Source organism: Aethalodelphis obliquidens, unplaced genomic scaffold (assembly GCF_003676395.1).
Source record: "Aethalodelphis obliquidens isolate GAN/ISIS:26980383/991018 unplaced genomic scaffold, ASM367639v1 scaffold12, whole genome shotgun sequence".
Taxonomy (NCBI): Eukaryota; Metazoa; Chordata; class Mammalia; order Artiodactyla; family Delphinidae; genus Aethalodelphis; species Aethalodelphis obliquidens.
The window spans coordinates 29,027,447-29,045,689 of record NW_020837956.1 but is presented as its reverse complement, the minus strand read 5'-3'; the positions used below and the strand labels follow the sequence as shown (position 1 = coordinate 29,045,689).

General features: G+C 51.4%; 1 long non-coding RNA gene across 1 annotated transcript; it reads left to right on the top strand.

The window, feature by feature from the left end:
- Positions 1-5,641: 5,641 nt before the first annotated feature.
- LOC113624147 (uncharacterized) lies at positions 5,642-17,861 on the top strand. The gene is made up of 3 exons (XR_003434243.1): positions 5,642-5,753; positions 13,744-13,749; positions 17,852-17,861. It is a non-coding gene; the product is annotated as an uncharacterized LOC113624147 (long non-coding RNA).
- Positions 17,862-18,243: the final 382 nt, after the last annotated feature.

The following is an 18,243-nucleotide window of genomic DNA, read 5'->3' as shown; positions in this document are numbered from 1 at the left end:
CTCTTTTGCATAACCACACAGTGAGGTCATGTGTTTAGGACACCATTGTTCCATCACCATGGAGATGGTGAGATGTCAAAGCACTGGCAAGAAGCCTCCCGTGCAGGATGAAGCCAAGGAAGAAGATGGAGAGAAGAGAGGAAGCCAGAGAACCCAAAACATCCCAAGTAGCTCATGAGGTCATCCTCACACACAGTTTCCCAGGTGTCAGATTTGTTTGGAAAGCACACAACCTCCAGCCCAGCCCGGCATGTAGTGACAGCTCACAGGCAGCACCTAACCTCTAAAGAAGAGGTTCCCGTCCCTTTTAACCTCTGGGGCTTCCAGCCTGACTGAGCTGACTGATGGCCTCCTTTGGAATTCTCAGCTTAGCTCTCCTGTTTTTCTCAGAATATAACTCCGTGCTCCCAGTCACTTTGCTATGTCATCCTCCCTGCCCCCTTCAGATTCAACTCCTGACGTACTCTCCCCTCTGCTTCCAGGACAACCATTCTAATGCAAGAATCTGATTGTCTTACTCATCTTCTAAAATTAATTCAGTGATTAACCATCGCCCTAAGGGAAAAAAATCTGAATTCCTTAGGAGGCTATTCAGACCCTTTTCAATCTGGCTTCTGCCCCTACTCCAGCCAGCCTCTTACCACACCCTTCTTCATACTCTGCTCCAATTGTATTCTGCCTGGCATCTGAAAATGCTGTTTTTTCCATGTAAATAACTACCTCTCACTGAAACCTACGGGATAGGCAGAGTCCTCTGAAGGTGGCATATATGTCCTCATGTTTGAGATAATGAAATTAGGGTCCAGAGTGGTTAAATAATTAACCCAGGGTAACACAGCTTTTAAGTAGCAGAGCTGGGATTCAGATTAAGATCTTTCCAACTTTAAAAGTCTTGGTCTCTCCGGGACTTGCCTGGAGGTCCAGTGGTTAAGACTCCATGCTTCGACAGCAGGGGGTGTGGGTTTGATCCCTGGTCGAGGAACTGAGATCCCACATGCCGTGAACTATTTCCATTTTTAGCACTGAAAAGTCCCATGTCCTGGGAAACCCCTCATTCCCCAGCAAACTGGGATAGCTGACTACCCTGCCGCTGCCTTTTGCTATTGATGCCAATTCATCTTTCACTCATGAGTTCTTCCTCCGCCTCCTCCAGGAAGCCTTCCAAGACCACCTCACACCCCCAGAAGTATATTTCCCCTCTCCTGTCACATTCCTGGACCTACCTCTAGCCTGAAAAATCACCTGTGTCAAAATAACGTGTCTGCTTATTAGTCTGTCTTGTTACAGGATGAATTTCTGACTTTTGGAACCCAGGCCTGTTCATGTCTGTGGCCCCAGGGCATGACAAGGAGTAGGGGCTCAGTTCAATTCGTGTTTGTGCGATAAATGGGCAAATCTGACCAGGGCTATGCTATGGGTAACCAGGAGGCCAGGATCTCCTGAGAAAAGTGGTTTCCAGAAATAATTCTGCAGTTAAAAAATTCCAGAGTGGGTCTTGTCTGGAGTTCCCTGGTCAGCAAGCGTGACCAAAGCATTTGCTCTGCTTGACACTCACAGGCCCTATCAGATCTATAAGTACAAATCTGACCCAACCCCTCTGCTGCTGGCTTTTAAGCCCATTGGCATGTCCAATGCCCTCCTTACAAACTTCTGGGAATGTTGGGTTGTGGACGCATTTATACAACTGTCCCGGGAGAGGAAGAGGATGGGAAGGAAATATGCAGCGTTTACAACTCTCTGCGCTGAAGTCTCGGAAATGATAGTGCTTGATCTCAGCACCCCCTGGAGGAAACTGTTTCTCCACCCCACACCTTTCACCCCCACTTCCCCTCCGAGGAGACCCGCTGCCCAGAGAGGAGAATGAAGGTAGCTTTGCTCTAACCTGGATGTTCCGGCCCTGGTGAGCAGGCAGACGTGAAACAAGAATGACAGAAGAAGAGATGCCCCATTGTTCGGTGTAAGAAACAGTTCAGATTCAGACTTGTTCTGATTTATCCAAACACGTCCCACTGCTCTGACGTGCACCTTCCGGAATCAAAACCTGACATGTGTCAAAACACCAGGACCACCGCCCCCCAGTAGCACTTGACATCTCTCTCCCTGCAGAGGGGACCGATACTCCATCCAGCCACCACCTCTCCTTTCTGCCTTTGCCCCATGATGAAAGCTCTCCTCCCACAGAGACACTCTGGAAGCGCTTGAGGAAGTAATAGTGAATAATAGTAATTTTAGCTCTCGGGACAAATACAGAAGAGGAAAGTTCAGGGATGAGAAGAGATGATGGAAGTGGGGAAAACTGGTGCCCAGAAAACTCAGGAGTGAGGCCCACAGCTTCCTGGGCCAACCATATATTTGAATTGACAATCATCAGAAGGAGAGTAGGTTTATTATTCCTCAGTATGCATAGCATTTGAGTCACAAATGTTCATTAGGTCCTGTTGAGCTCAGTACCCAGATTTGGGGTAGGAAGGGTCGTGATTATTAGTCCCACCACGTAGATGGCAAATTCGAGGTGCAGGAGGGGTATGCAATGTACCAGGTCCACAGCTGGTGAGAAACGGAGCTCACACTTAAACCCAGCTCTGTCTCACTCCAGATCTCTATTGTAGGGCAACACTCTTGTAACCCTTACTGTGCTGCAGGCATTGTTCTCCTGTTCTCTCATTGAATCTTTCTCATGGCCCTGGGCTCCCCTCTTTGCTCCACTGGCATCTCCTTCGGCCCCTTCCCGCATTGCCAAACGTCCTGACAGGCGTCTGTGACAAGTGAGCATTACCCAACTTACCGCACAGCCTCCCTGAGAACCAGGTGGATGTGGGAGACTTCGTATCTCCTAATTGGGTTTCTCCACCCACTTGAGCTGGTACATATTCTGAACATCCTCTGTGTGCCAGGCCTGGAGTCAGGGACCATGGAGCTCAAGTCCAGACACACCCCCAGCCCCACGACCTTGGCCAGTTCACCCCCACGTGCCATCTGAATCCCAGCAATCCAGCGAGCCGAGCTGGAACCTCCCAGGAGGGAAATGTGGGAAAGTTCAGGCTGCTGGGAAAGCCTGAGGGGGAAGCAGGGGGATGCTGAGGTCAAACACGAGATAGGCTCAGAGGATCGTATCCAGTGGCCCGGCTGGCGGAGAATTTAGGTGCCCGCCAGCCAAGGAAGTGGTTTGGGCATTTGTGACGGCACTGCCTGTTCACACCACAAGATGTAAACATCCATTCGGCAAGATGGACAGCCTCTCACCACATTTGGAAGACTTCTTTTCACTGAATCCCATTGGCTTTTAAAACTTTTTAAAATACGTTATGACTTTGCAGGGCATTTGAAAGAGTTTAAAGCAGATGGGCCCACAGACAGGACAATGGTCTCTCTTCTGTAAGGGCAGAGCAAGGAAACTCCTACAGGGACCCTTGCCCACCTGTGGGGACTGAACCGCCTCATTGCCAGGACTCTGCCAAACTCCCTCCCTCCTTTAAAGTCTTCCTCGGAAAAGCCAGCACTCAGCCAGGCACTGGAATGGCGGAGTCAGTGGTTGCTACGAGGCTGACTCTGCAGGTGCAAGGTCAGCTCTCGTTGGGAGGGCAGCCACCCTCCAGTCCGGTCCCAGGATTCGGCTCACCGTGGAAACTCTGCTGCGCAAGCCTCATGGTCTCCCCAGTTTCCTTGGTTCAAAGAAATACAATCTCCCTTGCTCTAGGAGAAACCTCTGCTCAAAGAGGAGAAGAGTTTGGTCATGGGTGTGAGAAGCTCACCAGGCTTCATTTCTTCTCCACACCCTGCCCACATAGCCACCCTCCCCCAGGGAAGCCCAGATGGAGGGGCTGGACCTTTCAAAAGGACTCTCAGGTTGTCCAGAGTCTGAGGAACATTCTGCTGCTCTTCTGGCCCTGGCCTTACCCCTTTCTGGTTTCTCCAGCTGCTGGAGATGGGGATATAATGATTACCCCTCCCTCAACAGTCAGGATCTAGGAGATCATGATTCCACTCACTCTCCAAGCACTCCAGCCTTAGAGAGCGTCATGTTTAAAAACTAAAAATCCTGTAGAGAAAGTACTATCTGCAATTACACAATCACCCAATTCCACAGGTGGGCATTTGCCTGGCTGGTGGGTTACCCACAGGCTTGTAAGGGAGCCCGGAGCATGCCCTGTCCCGGCATCATAAGGGGAAGGGTAGGAAATGAGTCTGGTTGGTGTCAGAAGGCTGCTCGTTTATCTGGAGCCTCCCTCCTGGGTGGCTGGAGAGGGAGTTCTTGGAAATGGAGGACCACACCCTGTTGGGAAGAAACAGCAGAGCACCGAGGGGGATGCTGCAGGGAGGGGCACCCTCTGACTCCGGGGCGGGGGGCGGGGGGAGGAAAGCTGTTGTCTGTACAAACTGGGCCTCTGACGTGCTGACTGCCAGGACACTGATGTGATTTCTGAGGCAAGAGAGAGGCCCTGAAAGAACCCACCACGCCCACCCGCCTTGGTGATGGAGAATTCCCCAAGGTGGGCTGCCGCTTCACGCCTACAGGAGAGAGGAGCACAGCCACTTAACGCTTTTCCTAAGGAGAGTGAGCAACTTCTGAAAGCAGATCTTATTCATTAGAAAGAGGTAAACTCCAGAATAATGTCAAAGAGGACCAGAAAGGTATACAAAAGTTGAGACACAACCACTTTATCCATGGGATGTCCAGTGTGTTCCTTACCTAGAAGTAAGGACTGGAATGGCTACAAAGTGGGGGCAGGGTGGGTCTCTGTCCCAAGAACAGTCTCTGGCATTTTGTAGGCAAGGCACAGAGATCCAGAGAAAGCTAGCTCTAACTGAGAGAAGAGAGGAGGGGAGAATTTTAAGAATTTCTTGAAAACCCTAATGCCTTCTACCACCGGTACCTACTTATCCATGAAATGCCGCCATTGGCAGTACAATTCTTTGAGATATAACAAGACTGGGCCCCCAAACCCAACAACACTACCCCAGTTGGCACCCAGTGGTATTATTCCCAAATTCCCAGCCCCCAGAACCTTGGAATTAAGATAAAAGCCACTGATAATACCGTTATACATTGTTTCCCTCTGCTGCATTTCCTTAGCAAATCATTCCTTCTTGGTGTGTAACTGACTTAAAAATCTTTGATTAGGGCTTCCCTGGTGGCGCAGTGGTTGAGAGTCTGCCTGCCGATGCAGGGAATGCGGGTTCGTGCCCCGGTCCGGGAAGATCCCACATGCTGCGGAGCGGCTGGGCCCGTGGGCCGTGGGCGCTGAGCCTGCACGTCCGGCGCCTGTGCTCCACAACGGGAGAGGCCACAGCAGTGAGAGGCCCGCGTACCGCAAAAAAAAAAACAAAAAACAAAACAATAGTGTAGTCTTGGGACAGGGTCCTGGTTCCACCTCAGGGATACACATAACAATATCTTTGAGCTCTTTACAGAACTAAAAAACCCCCAACAATTGAAAGGTGTTAGTATTCTTCATTCCAGATTAAAGGAACCAGAGAAGCCCATCAAGATTAGGAGACCACCTGAGGCCAGAATAAAGGAGCGCAGGCCCTGCACACACCTTAATCTCATCAGCAACCCCACCCTTAAATATTGCTATAAAACTGCTCACCAAGTCCTCCCAGGTTGGGACACACAGTTTTCAAGGGCAGGAACTTGCTGTGTGCCCCTTTGTCTGGCAAAGTAATAAAGCTATTCTTTTCTACTTCACCCAAAACTCTGTCTCCGAGATTCAATTCAGCACCAGTGCACAGGGGCAGAGTTTTTGGCATCAGTTCCAAGAAAAAGGAGCACAACTCAGGCTAAGTCTTGGGATAAATGAAGCCGCACCCTGGGAGGAAAGTCACATATTCTCCTGGCGTTGATTCAACCAGTCCGGAGCCCCAACACATGCTGGGCATTCAGGGTAAAACGAACAAGACAGGTGCTGTTCCCGCCTTCTCGGACCCATATTCCAGACATCCCCCAAAATATTTCCACCAGTCCATGAGACAAATTACACAGGATGGCTGGCAGAGAACCTCTGGGAATTATTCATGCATAAGACAAAATCTGCCACATAAGGGACAGCAGTTCTGACTTTTATGGTTCAAAACCGATTGACCAGGACTTGTTGGAAGAGGGTGGATAAAGCATTACCAATATGTACGGGTGATGCGGTGGGGCGGAGGTCAGATGGAGAACAGAGTGTCTGACTACTGAGCAGACTGAACCATGCTCATTAGCAGATCCATTGTTTGTATGCACGCGGACAGATTCTTCCAAAGTGTATCCTTATTCATCCAAAGTTAGATCAGAATTCAAACTTTGCACAGTGGGCACAGAAATGACTTCATGTGCTATTTATTTTTAATGTGTAAATAAGCCAGCAGACAATAAAATAACAAAGAAAATGTTCAAGCCTGCACAAACATAAGCAAAGTATAGACTTTAAATTTTTTTCAGGTCATGAGGGCAAACCCCTCCTCAGTCAGCCTCCTCCCATGTTTAGGAAGCACCCCTCAGACCCACACCAAGTGGCAAAATGTTCAAATCCAAACTGCATGCTCCTCAGTCATTCGGTCCCAGTGAATGTTACGCGAAGATCCTTTGGTATCTCACAGCCCCTTCCTGTCATCCCAGATCCGCCATCACGTAAACCCAGCTTAGTCTAGTGTCTCTGCCACTTGACATGACATCACTAGAAGAGCATGTCATCTGCGCCTTCACAGCCACCGGGTGCTCTGAGATGTCCCAGGACTCCAGCTTCGGGTGGAGCCAGGTTGCGGAAAGAGTGAGTGATTATGAGTGGCTGATTGAACCCAATGTAACGGATGAAGGGGACCCAGAACCCCTAGGGCTTTGGCCACGGAATACTCCACCTCAGCTCAAGGTCACTGGTTAGCTGCCCTGTAGCTGTTCGCTGGATTCAAGTGCAGGGGTGGCAGGGAGAGAGGCTTGCCCAGGAGCCTGTTGGGGTTTTGCACAGCAGGTGCTCGCCTGGTGGATAGCGCAGGCGGCAGCCTCGCTGGTGGCAGGCAAAGTCCCGGAGCTTGGGCTGGGCCCGCAGTGCTGGGTCTTCTCCATCATCCTCCTCGCCCCAGGGGACCAGCATAAGAGACCGCATGCTGAAGAGCGGCCAGCAGGGCCAGAGGAAGGCACATGCCACCAAGAATGAAGCCAGGCATACGCCAGACTGCTTTCCCCGCCCCGCCCCGTCCCCTCTGCGCCGCCGACTCAGGGCCCATCCGCAGCCCTGAATCCCACTCTCGCCGACTGGGGAACTCTTCTGGGCCGCGGCATTCCCAGCAACTAGAGCTCACCTTCCCTACAAGGCCGCTGCGTTTGCCAGTGGGTAGGAAGCCTCTCACCCAGAAAACACGAGGGCCCCCGCTTTGAGGCTCACTTGGGGGCTGCTTGGAACCAGTTGCAGGGGAAATCTCGATATCTGAGTCTCCATCAGGCACCCTTGGGGTACACGAATCAGGGCCAGATGGATTAAATTACCCTTGAAATGTGAGCAAGATGACGGTCCAGTCTGGGAAGGAGGGCATAGGCATTTGGGGTGGAGATGCCTAGGCATGTGATGCTGGGCACAGCCTGAGAGAGAACTGCTGAACGTGGTGACAAAGCTCCCAGCTGTGCCAAGTTTGGGAGTTAGCACACGGCTTTGGGCTGGAGACGCAGGGACGCGATTACCAGGAGGCATGGCCCGAGTTGGGGATCAGAGCATCCGAAGGTCTCTGGCGCCCAGGCCGTAGCCTCCACTCCAGGCGCTGCTGGCGGGTGGGTCCAGGTGCCTGGTGCAGAGCCCTTAGCCAGAAGGTGGACGTGCGTGCTGCAGGAGAGGCAGTGACGAGGGGTGGATGGCGGCGGGGGGCAGCAGCAGCAGAGCCCAGCTGCAAGGAGGGCGCTGGGCTCTTAGCCAGATGACAGTGAGCAATCTGTCCTTCCTCTGGCCCAGCCCCACGCTTTTTGCCCCCCTGGTTCACTCACATTTCCATGTCTGCCCCACCAGACAGTGTGTGTGCATCCCTGGAAGAGAGCAAACCTGAAGTGGAGCTGGTACTCAGTAAGAGGGTGTTGAGTGAAGGAATCCATCAGACTGAGAGCCCCCGGCCCCATCTCAGGGCTGAGGCCTGGAGCATCTGAAACTGGAGTGTGGGTTCTTAGAGCTTCCCTCCTGAACCCCCCCCCCAGTGATCCCAGGACTAACACAACCTCTCCAGCCGCCCTCTCTGGCAGAGCTCGACGGACACAGAGGGCCCAGGGGCTGACGCCGCACAGCCTCCGCTGGCCAGGCAGGTGGGCCTGGGGCACGATGCTCCTGATAAGAAGGTTGCCCACAAGAACTTTTCCTTCTAGCTTCCTTCCTCAGTGACTTCCTTCCTGCTAGCTTTAAAAGCCATCTCTGAGGGACTTCCCTGGTGGCGCAGTGGTTAAAAATCCGCCTGCCAATGCAGGGGACACGGGTTCGAGCCCTAGTCCGGGAAGATCCCACATGCCGCGGAGCAACTAAGTTCATGTGCCACAACTACTGAGCCTGTGCTCTAGAGCCCACGAGCCGCAACTACTAAGCCCACGTGCCACAACTACTGAAGCCCGCACGCCTACAGCCCGTGCTCCGCAACAAGAGAAGCCACCGCAATGAGAAGCCCACGCACTGCAACGAAGAGTAACCCCCGCTCGCTGCAACTAAAGAAAGCCCGCGCACAGCAACGAAGACCCAGTGCAGCCAAAAATAAATAAATGGATTAATTAATAAATTAATTAGTTAGTTAAATGCCATCTCTGAGAGTTGATGACTTACAAATACCTATCCTCTGCCTGGTCCTCTTTGCTGAAATCCAGACCCAACTAACCAGCTGCCTACTTGGACGCCTGGGAGTCTAATGGCATCTTAATCTTAACATGTCCCTGCCTAGCCAGCCACACCTGTGCTCCTGAAGCCTTGCCCTTCTCAGTAAACAGCAACACCACTCCTCTAGCTGCCAAGCTAGGAGGGTTAATTTTATGTGTCAACTTGGCTGGACCACAGCGCCCAGTTATAGGCTCAAACATTATTCTGCGTGTTCCTGTGAAGGTGTGTTTTGGGTGAGATTAGTCTTTAAGTCAGTGGATGTTGAGTGAAGCAGATTGCCCTCCCTAAGGTGGGTGGGCCTCAGCTGAATGCCTGAACAGAATAAAAACAGACCTGCCCCAAGCAAGAGAAAATTCTGCCAGCAGGTGACCTTCAGGCTTGAACTGCATCATCAGTTCTTCCCTAGGCCGTTAGCTTGATGGCCTACCTGCAGATTTTGGATTTGCCAGCCTCCATAATCCTGTGAGCCAATTCCTTCACGTCTTAATGGTTCTGTTTCTTAGAACCCTAGTACACAAGTCACAAGTCCTGAGGTCGGCCTTGACCCCTCTCTCCCACACCCGAGATCTAATCCAACAACAAATGGTATCAACTCAACCTTCTAACTGTGCCCAGACTGACAGCTTTGTGTGACCTCCACTGCTCACCACCGCAGAGCGGGCCACCGTCATCTCCCACCTGGATTACCACACCTGTTGCCGGGGCCCCCTGTTTCCGCCAAAGTGATTTTTTAAAAACCCAAGGCAGATCATGTCACCCTCTGGTCAGAGACCTCCATTTCATTCACTCAAAGCTGACCTCCTTACACAGCCCTAGACAATCTGCCCGCCACCCCACCTAGCACCTAGCACCGCTCTGAACTCACCTCCTGCTCGTGCCCTTCTAGCTACATCCACTTCTTTGCTGTTCCTTCAACACACCAGGCGTATCCTGCCTTACGGCTCTCTCTTCCTGGTACTCTCTTTCCTCGGAGACTCCGAGACTCACACACTCTTTTCCTTTAGATCTTGACTCAAATGTCAACTTCTCAGTGAGGCTGTCTCTGGCCATCCCACCTGAAACCGAACCCCATACACACACCAACACTCCCCAGTCACCACCTTGTTTTATTTTCCATCAGCGTCCGTACTGATATTTAATAGACCGTACACACTGAATTTATATCCTACTATCCGCCCAAGTAAAACAAAGGCCCCGCGGAGGACTGGGAGCTGTGGCTGCGTTGCTTACTGCTCTATGCTCAGGGCCTGAGCAGCACCCAGCAGGTAGTAGACATGCAATAGGTATTTGTTTAACAAGTGAATAAATGAACAAATGAACCAGCTACCTCGGACCAGCATTTCAGTTTATTTTTTCATTAATTTATTTTATTTGTTTATTTTTGGCTGCATTGGGTCTTCGTTGCTGTGCACGGGCTTTCTCCAGTTGCGGCGAGCGGGGGCCACTCTTCATTGTGGTGCGCGGGCTTCTCATTGCAGTGGCCTCTCTTGTTGCAGAGCATGGGCTCTAGGCGCACAGGCTTCAGTAGTTGTGGCACATGAGCTTAGCTGCTCTGCGGCATGTGGGATCTTCCCAGACCAGGGATCGAACCCGTGTCCCCTGCATTGGCAGGCGGATTCTTAACCACTGCGCCACCAGGGAAGTCCCAGCATCTCACTTTCTGAACGTGTGTGGCCACATTATCTTTCTCCCAAGTCACAGAGGACGGGCGAGCTCCAGGGCTGGACTGAGCCTTCCATTCTGAGTTTCGTGCTTGGCTGTGAGCACAATCAAAGTTCCGAGTGTCGCACGCAGCAATAATTAGCATCTTGGAAAAACCTCTTCCTTAGGCCTCCTTCCTCATCTCTGGGACGTTCTGAACGCTCAGCTGGCAACGTTGTACACTGGAGGGTCTTGATTGGGGTTTTAAAAACAAAGCGATGATGACAACATGTGCTCTTCACAGCCCTTCCCCCTCCAGGCCCTGCGTGAGCAGCGGCTGGGTTGCAAGGCCCTCTGACCCCTCAACTCCCAGGAGAACGGGTCTTCCCTCAACATGCGATCTATGTGGGAAACAGAAATCGTAAGTTTTTCTAAAGCTGGGGGGCAAGTTTATTTTTAAGTTACCTTATTCTATGAGGCAAGAAACACAGAGATGCCCCGAGGCTGAAGAAAAGAGCCAGGACCTGAGAGAAACACCAGAGACAGAAGTTTAATTAATTTTAAACCAAAGTCCAAATTATTCCATTTTATTCTGTTGATAATTAACTTTTTCTGTCTTCCCCTGTTGCCATGATAACCCGTCAACAAACAAGCGCTACGGGAGGAATGGGATGGGCTCGCGGTGGAGGCTGGGCCTTCAGGCCAAGGAGAGCCGGTCCCCCAGTCCAACCAGCCTGTCCTTCACCTGCTCCGTGGGCCCCTGCATCAGGGACTCAGACAGCAGCTTCCTGCATGTATTCTGGACACTGTCTCTGTGCCCCCTGGCCTGTGTACTGTGACTTCTCCCTCTGACTGGTATGACCATGCCTGCAGACCTTCACTTCCCCTCAGCCTCAGTTCCCGTAGCCCATCCTCAGGGAGGCCCCCCTGACCATACTCTAGACATTTCTACTCCACCTGCCCACCCACTGGATTGTCTGCACTTACTATCACTTATTCTTTGTTGTAATCATCACTATCTGATATGGTCTTGCTTATTCATTTGCTTACATACTGTCAGGCCCCTCCAGTGTTTCAGTGAACTCAGACTCTTCTGTTTAACCCAGCGAAATACCTAGTACCTAATCTTATGAATGTGTGAATTAATGATTGCACACAAGAGAATGAAGGCCCCAGGAACAGGACTCTGGCCTGCTAGCAACACAGAGAGCACTGGGCAGTAAGGCACAAACTCAGAATCACCGTTGCAGCTACACCAAGGAGTAGAAGGAGGGCTCTGTGTAGCCCTTCCCACAGCTGGCCTCTTCCAGCCCCAAATCGTATGTTTGCTTTGGTGCCTATAGCGTGATGTCCTATATCTGTACCACCCAGTCCAGCTACCAGCCACATGTGGCTAGGAAGCACTTGAATGGCTGCTGTGATTGGGGAGTTGGACTTCTCATTTTATTTTAATTAATTCAAAATTAAAAACTGATACTCGAGTCATCAGAAAACGTTTAGCTATATTTGGAACAATTGGGGTATGTGAATCTCCTTCTTCAACACTCAATTGTATGACCTCTACCTACAGATCAGGTGTTGCCAAGAAAAATTTTGCATTTGAGTTGAAAAGTGCTCTAAGTATAAAACACACACTGGATTTTGAAGGCTGAGTACCAGAAAAGAATATAAAATATCTTGTTAACGTTTGGTACAGATTACATGTCAACTTGATAATATTTTGGATATATTGGGTTAAATAAAATATATTGTTAAAATTGATTTCACCTGTTTCTTTTTAATGGGGCTACTAGAAAATTTTAAATTGCATCTGTGGCTCCCATTATATGTCTGTTGGACAGGGCTGCTGTCCTATAGAACTGAACTTCTGACTTAAAAACAGGCCCCATTAGAAATTTAGCAGGAGCAAAACCGCAGACCCGTTAGAAAGAAGAGCCTTGTACTTATCAGGCTTGACCCTGGGATAGTGGGGAGAAAGCAGGGGTGTGAAGGGCAGTGGGGTGTCCTTGGCCCACCAACCACACCATGGACACAGCCCACACCAGCAAACTGACCAGAAGACTCAAGTTCAAAGCTCAGAGTCCCCCAGGATCAGGTCATGAGTCTGTCCCACTGTCTCCCACAATCAGACCGTTTCATTTCTTCTCCTGAAAAGAAATATTCTTCCCCACTGCAATATGACATGCTGGATTTTTTATTTAGGTTAAAAAGAAACTCTCAAATTAATCTAGCTGTGTAATGATGGGCTTCCACTTACAGCCGAGAGTCCTGCAGAGACTGTTTGACCATTTTACCGAAAGCACCATCTAAAACCCGTGGAAAAGAAAGGCAGCCTTTTGAGCTAGAGCCCCGCCTTAGTGGGGAGACTTGGTGACCACCTCCTCCCACGTCCACTGATGGGTGACATTCCTACTCCTCTCACTGGCTCAGGACATCTGGACATGAGAGAAATAAACCACCAATCCCTTAGGAACATCTGATGCTTTTATTAGGGGAAGAGAAAATCTAATTTAAAAATTAAAAAAAAGAGAGAGAAAGCCAAATTACTGTACAAACTCCTTGACGCTCCTATTTATATGAAGCTCTTTTTATACCACAAAGCTCCAAAAATAATTAGCCATGCAGAAGAAAAAGCAAACAAATGAAACCTGAAAGCAAAATTCTTATGGAAAGGACTAGAAAAGAGGCTTGAGAGGCAAGAGGGGTCCAGAGTCTGGGAAACCTTTTATGGCATCTCTCAGACAATAAATTCTGCTGAGGAAAACGCCCTGGTGCGCAAATCATGACCCCTTGTTTTGAGATGTTGATGTTTTAAAGGCAGTTAAGCCTCACCCAGCAAGGAAAGAGTTAACGGACTTCACTGGGTCCATCACGAGCCTGTCTCTGTGGAATGAATGAACTGGGTTCACCTGCAGTTTGGACCTCTCCACCTCTGCCTCCTCACTAGCACCCCCACACCCCCAAAAAAGGTAATGGCTGAATCAAAACTCTCCTTCAGCCTGGGACAGTTTGTTTTCCAGACATCAACAGGCCTGGGCACCCATGCCTCTTGTTTCACACTTACCTCCCACCCACCGGTGAAACCGAGGGAGAGGGAAGCGTTATGAGCAAAGAGAAAAAAATACACAATTCCATTTTCTCTACTGAATGGTGTAGGCCAGGAGCCAGCCTTTTCCAACTGGTCCTTAGGTATACTCATCCCCCTCCTTGCTTCTACAGGTGAGGCTGTAAGGCCTTGAAATGGCAGGAACTTCCTCAAGGTCCCAGAGCCAGTTGATGGCAGAGCTCAGTTAGCACTCCAGGCCCTGGACTCCCAGGCCAAGGCTTTACATACCCCTGTTCTGTTCTCAATCGGTCTTCAAATCAAAGATTTCTGGAAACTTCCAAGCCCTACAACACAGGGGAATGGCTCACAAGGTTAATGTTCCCCTTGCCCTTCCCATCTCCTTCACCTGTTCACCCTTCCCCCAGGGCTCCCACCACTGCAGGTCATCTGGCTTCAGTCCCTCCCCCACGGTTCAGGGCCTAAGGCTGTCTGGGCTTAAGCAGGAGGCGCAAAGGGCTTAGGACACATTAGCTCCTGGCAAGAAAGAGCTGTCGTAACCACACCCTTCAAGAAAACTCAGTTTTCCGGCCTCCTATCTCCCACCCTTGCAGCTGGTCCGGCAGAGGCCTTAAACCCTCAGTGGCCCCGTGCCCTGACCCCCTTCGGGATCCTGGTCAGGGCTGAGCAAACCCTGCCTCTCTTCCCATGCCACTGGGGCCCTGCCACCTCCCACCATCAGTGAATTTCCTTTAAACATCATCATCATATCATCAGAGGCCTTGGGAGGCTCATCCCATCTTGCTGCAGATGGAAGATTCCAGTCTGCAGCCTGAGCTCGGAAGCAAAGCTCATTCTTCTTTCAAAATTAAACCTGCCTTAGGGCAAGTGGGGCAGCAATCCTTTGAAGACGCCCAAATTCACCTAAGGCAGGACTGCTTCCTCCTCTCCAAGCTAGCAATGGAGGCTTCCCCCCGCCAGCCCTCCCCCCGCCAGCCCTGTGCCCGGAGCTGAATATGCGAGGCCACTGTTGCCCCGTGTTCTGAGACAGAAGTGTTGGAGTTATTTGCATCTGACCTTCCCTCTGCCTGCTCCCCACCAAGGCTGCTCCCCCTTCCTCTTAATTATGCAGTAACGAACAACAGTGCTAACCGAACTTGGGGCGGCTACTTGCCTCTAAAAGTCAATAATTAGCCCCACGGGAACAACAAATACTTGCAGAGCTGCCCCCCCTTCCCATGGCTGCCGCTGGAAGCAGGCGGCCACTCCAAGCCCCGCTCTGGCGGGTCCAATCTGGAATGCGTATGTTTCCCTTCCATCACTCACTCCATCAAACGCAGGGCAGGCCCGAGGGTGCGGGGAGGCCGCTAGACTTCCCTGAGCGTCTCCCTCAGCCTGAGCAACCTCGTTATAAAGGGATGTTGTGTTCCCAGGTAACCAACAGCCCCCTGAGCATCTGGGAACACTTTGAGTGATTGCTGGGGAGAGAAGAAATTTGGGTCATAACTAATGATCAACATCCCCTTTTAATCAAATGAAGCCGTCATAATGTGTCTATCCTCCAGGGGAACAAGGCCCTTTCACCTCTTGGAGGTCTGCAGTAGCATTAACCTCTTCGGGTAAGACTCTTGCCCAGGTAGGAGGGAAGATGGACAGCTGTCAGACACTGAGCACCGACTGTGCTGAGCCTCTGTGCCAAGCAGCCTCCCATGGATTCTCTCCTTTCTCCCTGGGCCCGTGTCAGATCCGTGGTTCCCGGCCTTAAATCACCTGGAGGGCTCATCAAAGCCTAGGGTGCTGGCTCCACCCCAGATTTTAGCTTCTGTAGGTGGGGGATGGAGCCTGAATATCTGCACAACAGGTAAATTCCTGCATGATGCTGGTACTGCCAGCTTGGGGACCATACATTGAGAACCAGTGTCAGAGGATAAAAAAATACCTCTATTTAGGGTCTTCTATGCAAAACAGTCTTTACAAATATCGTGTCATTTAATCCTTACAGAAACCCTATGAAGTATGTGTTGTTGTTCCCGTTTTTACTGAAGAAAAAAACTGAGGATCAAAGAAACGTGAGCACTTGCCTGAGACCCTGTGATCGCACCGCTGGGGTGAAAGAGCCATGATTTAGAACCCAGCTCCCTCTGACGTCAAACCCTTGGTCCTGCCACAGAGGCAAGAGAGATTGCAAGTGTCAGAAGGGTTGAGAGGGGCAAGCTCGTCTCTCCGCAGGGGATCGGGGACACCGTGCCTGGCCTGTTTTTCCATCTGCTTGTGGAATACTGCCGCTGCAGCCCTGAAACCTTCAGGAAACACCCCCTAATCTTCCCTCTGATCCCCTGCTGCCGAGAGTCAGGGCCCCCTCTCCATCCTCCGCGCTCAGTCACCTGTCTTCACTTGCCCTCACTCGGCTTACGTGGGAGCATCCCCAGCCCTCCCAGCGCTATTTCTCCTCCCTATCTAGTTCAAGAAGGAGCTCCTCCAATAACCCAAGGATGCAACCAGCACCCCACCTCAGGGTCTCCAGGAAATGGCCTTGGATTCTCCGTCATGGCCAAGCTCAGAGCTGCTTGCCCAAAGCATGCACTGGCTTCTCAGGGGCGGTTTCTGAAAAAGCTGCTGTCCTCACGCCCCTGTGTTCCCAGGTCCCCAGACAACCCCTCAGGCACATCGCTCACCGCTCCTGATGCTTCTCCCCAGTAAGAATTGATGAGAACCTGCTGAGAAAAGGTGCAGGAGGCAGAGGAGAAGGAAGGAGAATGAAAGGGGCACCCCATGGAGCTCTTGCTGTGTGCCAGCTGTTGTTCGCAGTCTGTTCAATGTGTAGTAACTCGCTCCATGCTCACAGCAACCCTGTGAGGCAGACGTGCCAGTATGACCACCATTTACAGGGAGGAAATGGAGACACAGAAAGAGTAAGTAACCTGCCCCGTGTTGCACAGCTAGTGAGTGACAGAGCCAGGAACCTGGCTCCAGAGCCCACGCCTGCAACCATGCTCTCTCGGCAGAGGGAAAGAATGGGAACGAAGGATGAATTCCCTGATCCTTGCCCTCCAAGAGGCCCTAGCCCAGCCAGGGGGAAGTGAGAGCAGTCGTCCTGGCTGTGGGTCCTGTAGCAGCAGCAGTAGTCGTGGCCATAGCAGGAAGTAGTAGCATACCATTGGCATCAATATTGAAATCATTACAATAACAACAGTTACGGTAAAACAACTGCCATTTGTGGGGTGCCTCTAGCTACAGCGCGACACAGGATTGCACAGTGGGTGGGCGTGAAAATCCCAGAGCCAGGCTGGGTTCACATCCCAGCTCCTTTTCATAATAGACTGCATGACATGAGGCAAATCGGTCAACCTCTCAGCCTCAGATTTCTTGTTTATGAAATAGGGCTGAAAATACTACCTACCTCCTGCATGTCTTGTAAAGATTGAATGAGAAAATCCATGTCGAGTACTTAGTACAGTACCTGGAACACAGTAGATTCTGCATCCATGTTGCTAGGTAGGAGGGTGATAGAGGCAGAAGTGCGTTAGATAGGGCATCTGCCTCTGAGTCCTGGCATTTGGTGAGGGCGACAGGCACCATGTGAACGCGAGGAAAAGCCCAGAGAGGACAGCATGACTCAGGGCAAACGCCTCTGAGTGAAGGATCTGGGAAGGCTTGGAGGGCGGCATTGAGATTGGATTTGAATAGGACCTTCAACATGACACCTGGTGAGGGACCGCCTAGCTCGTCAGAACGAGACTGTGCAGACAAGGTGCAGGTCACTCCCCCAGCTCTTTTCCCCTCTGTCCGCCCACCAGAGCCGCAGCCCAGCCACCAACCCTGGCCGCCCAGCCTCCCTGTGCCCTCCTGCCCTTGACTCCATTCTCCCTCGTCTCTTAAATGTCCTGCTACCCGCCCCTTTGCAAAGAGCTGAAGTCCCTCATACAACCCTAGTACTCTTAGATGGTTTTATGCGGGCAAGACTGTTAGATCAGCTGGTTAAGAGGGTCCCAGCTAGGCTCACTGCTACCATGTTTTTGAGCCCCCAGGGCTAGGCCATGCTTTGGAGCCAGCTTCTTCCCTACTGTCAGTCCTGCGGGGGCTCTGAGGGCCCTGGCTGCCATCCAGGAAAGAGAGGCGAGAGGCTTCAGTCAGCTCTATTGACACAAGGCCTGAGTGCACTGGCTTAGCCTCCATGGGCCTGGCTGTGATGTGTCGGCCTCCTGGGCCCTGCACCTGGAAGCCCGTCAGGCTTCCTTCCATGCAATCGTTCACCCACTCAGGAACTTGAGCTGAGTGTCTCTCGATCCACCCTGTGCAAGGCACTGTGGAGGATATGAGACGAGTCCCCACCTGCCAAGAGCAAGAGAATGTCACCTGAGGTCACACAGCAAGCTTCAAACCCAGGGCTGTGTGACCCTTCCCAATACTCCGATTGCCTCTCTGTAATGTCAGCGTAAAATCAGGAAGGAGGAAGGGAAACACATGGGGCTGAGATGATCAGAGAAGGCTTTTCGAGAGGGGTGAGACTTGTTCTGGACAAGGGAGTGAGCTGGATGAAAATGGGTGGAGGTGAGGGCATGGCAGAGGAGAAATGCTGGGAAAGGTAACAGCAGGAACAGAGATGAGAGGGCTGAGAAGCACCCGGTGTGTTAGGGGGACAATAAAGAGACCCCTGGGGCTGCAGGAGGCTCCCCACCTGGTAGATGGGGTTGGAAGTGCTCACGGGGCTGGTCAGGAGGGTCTGCCTGATTTGACTAA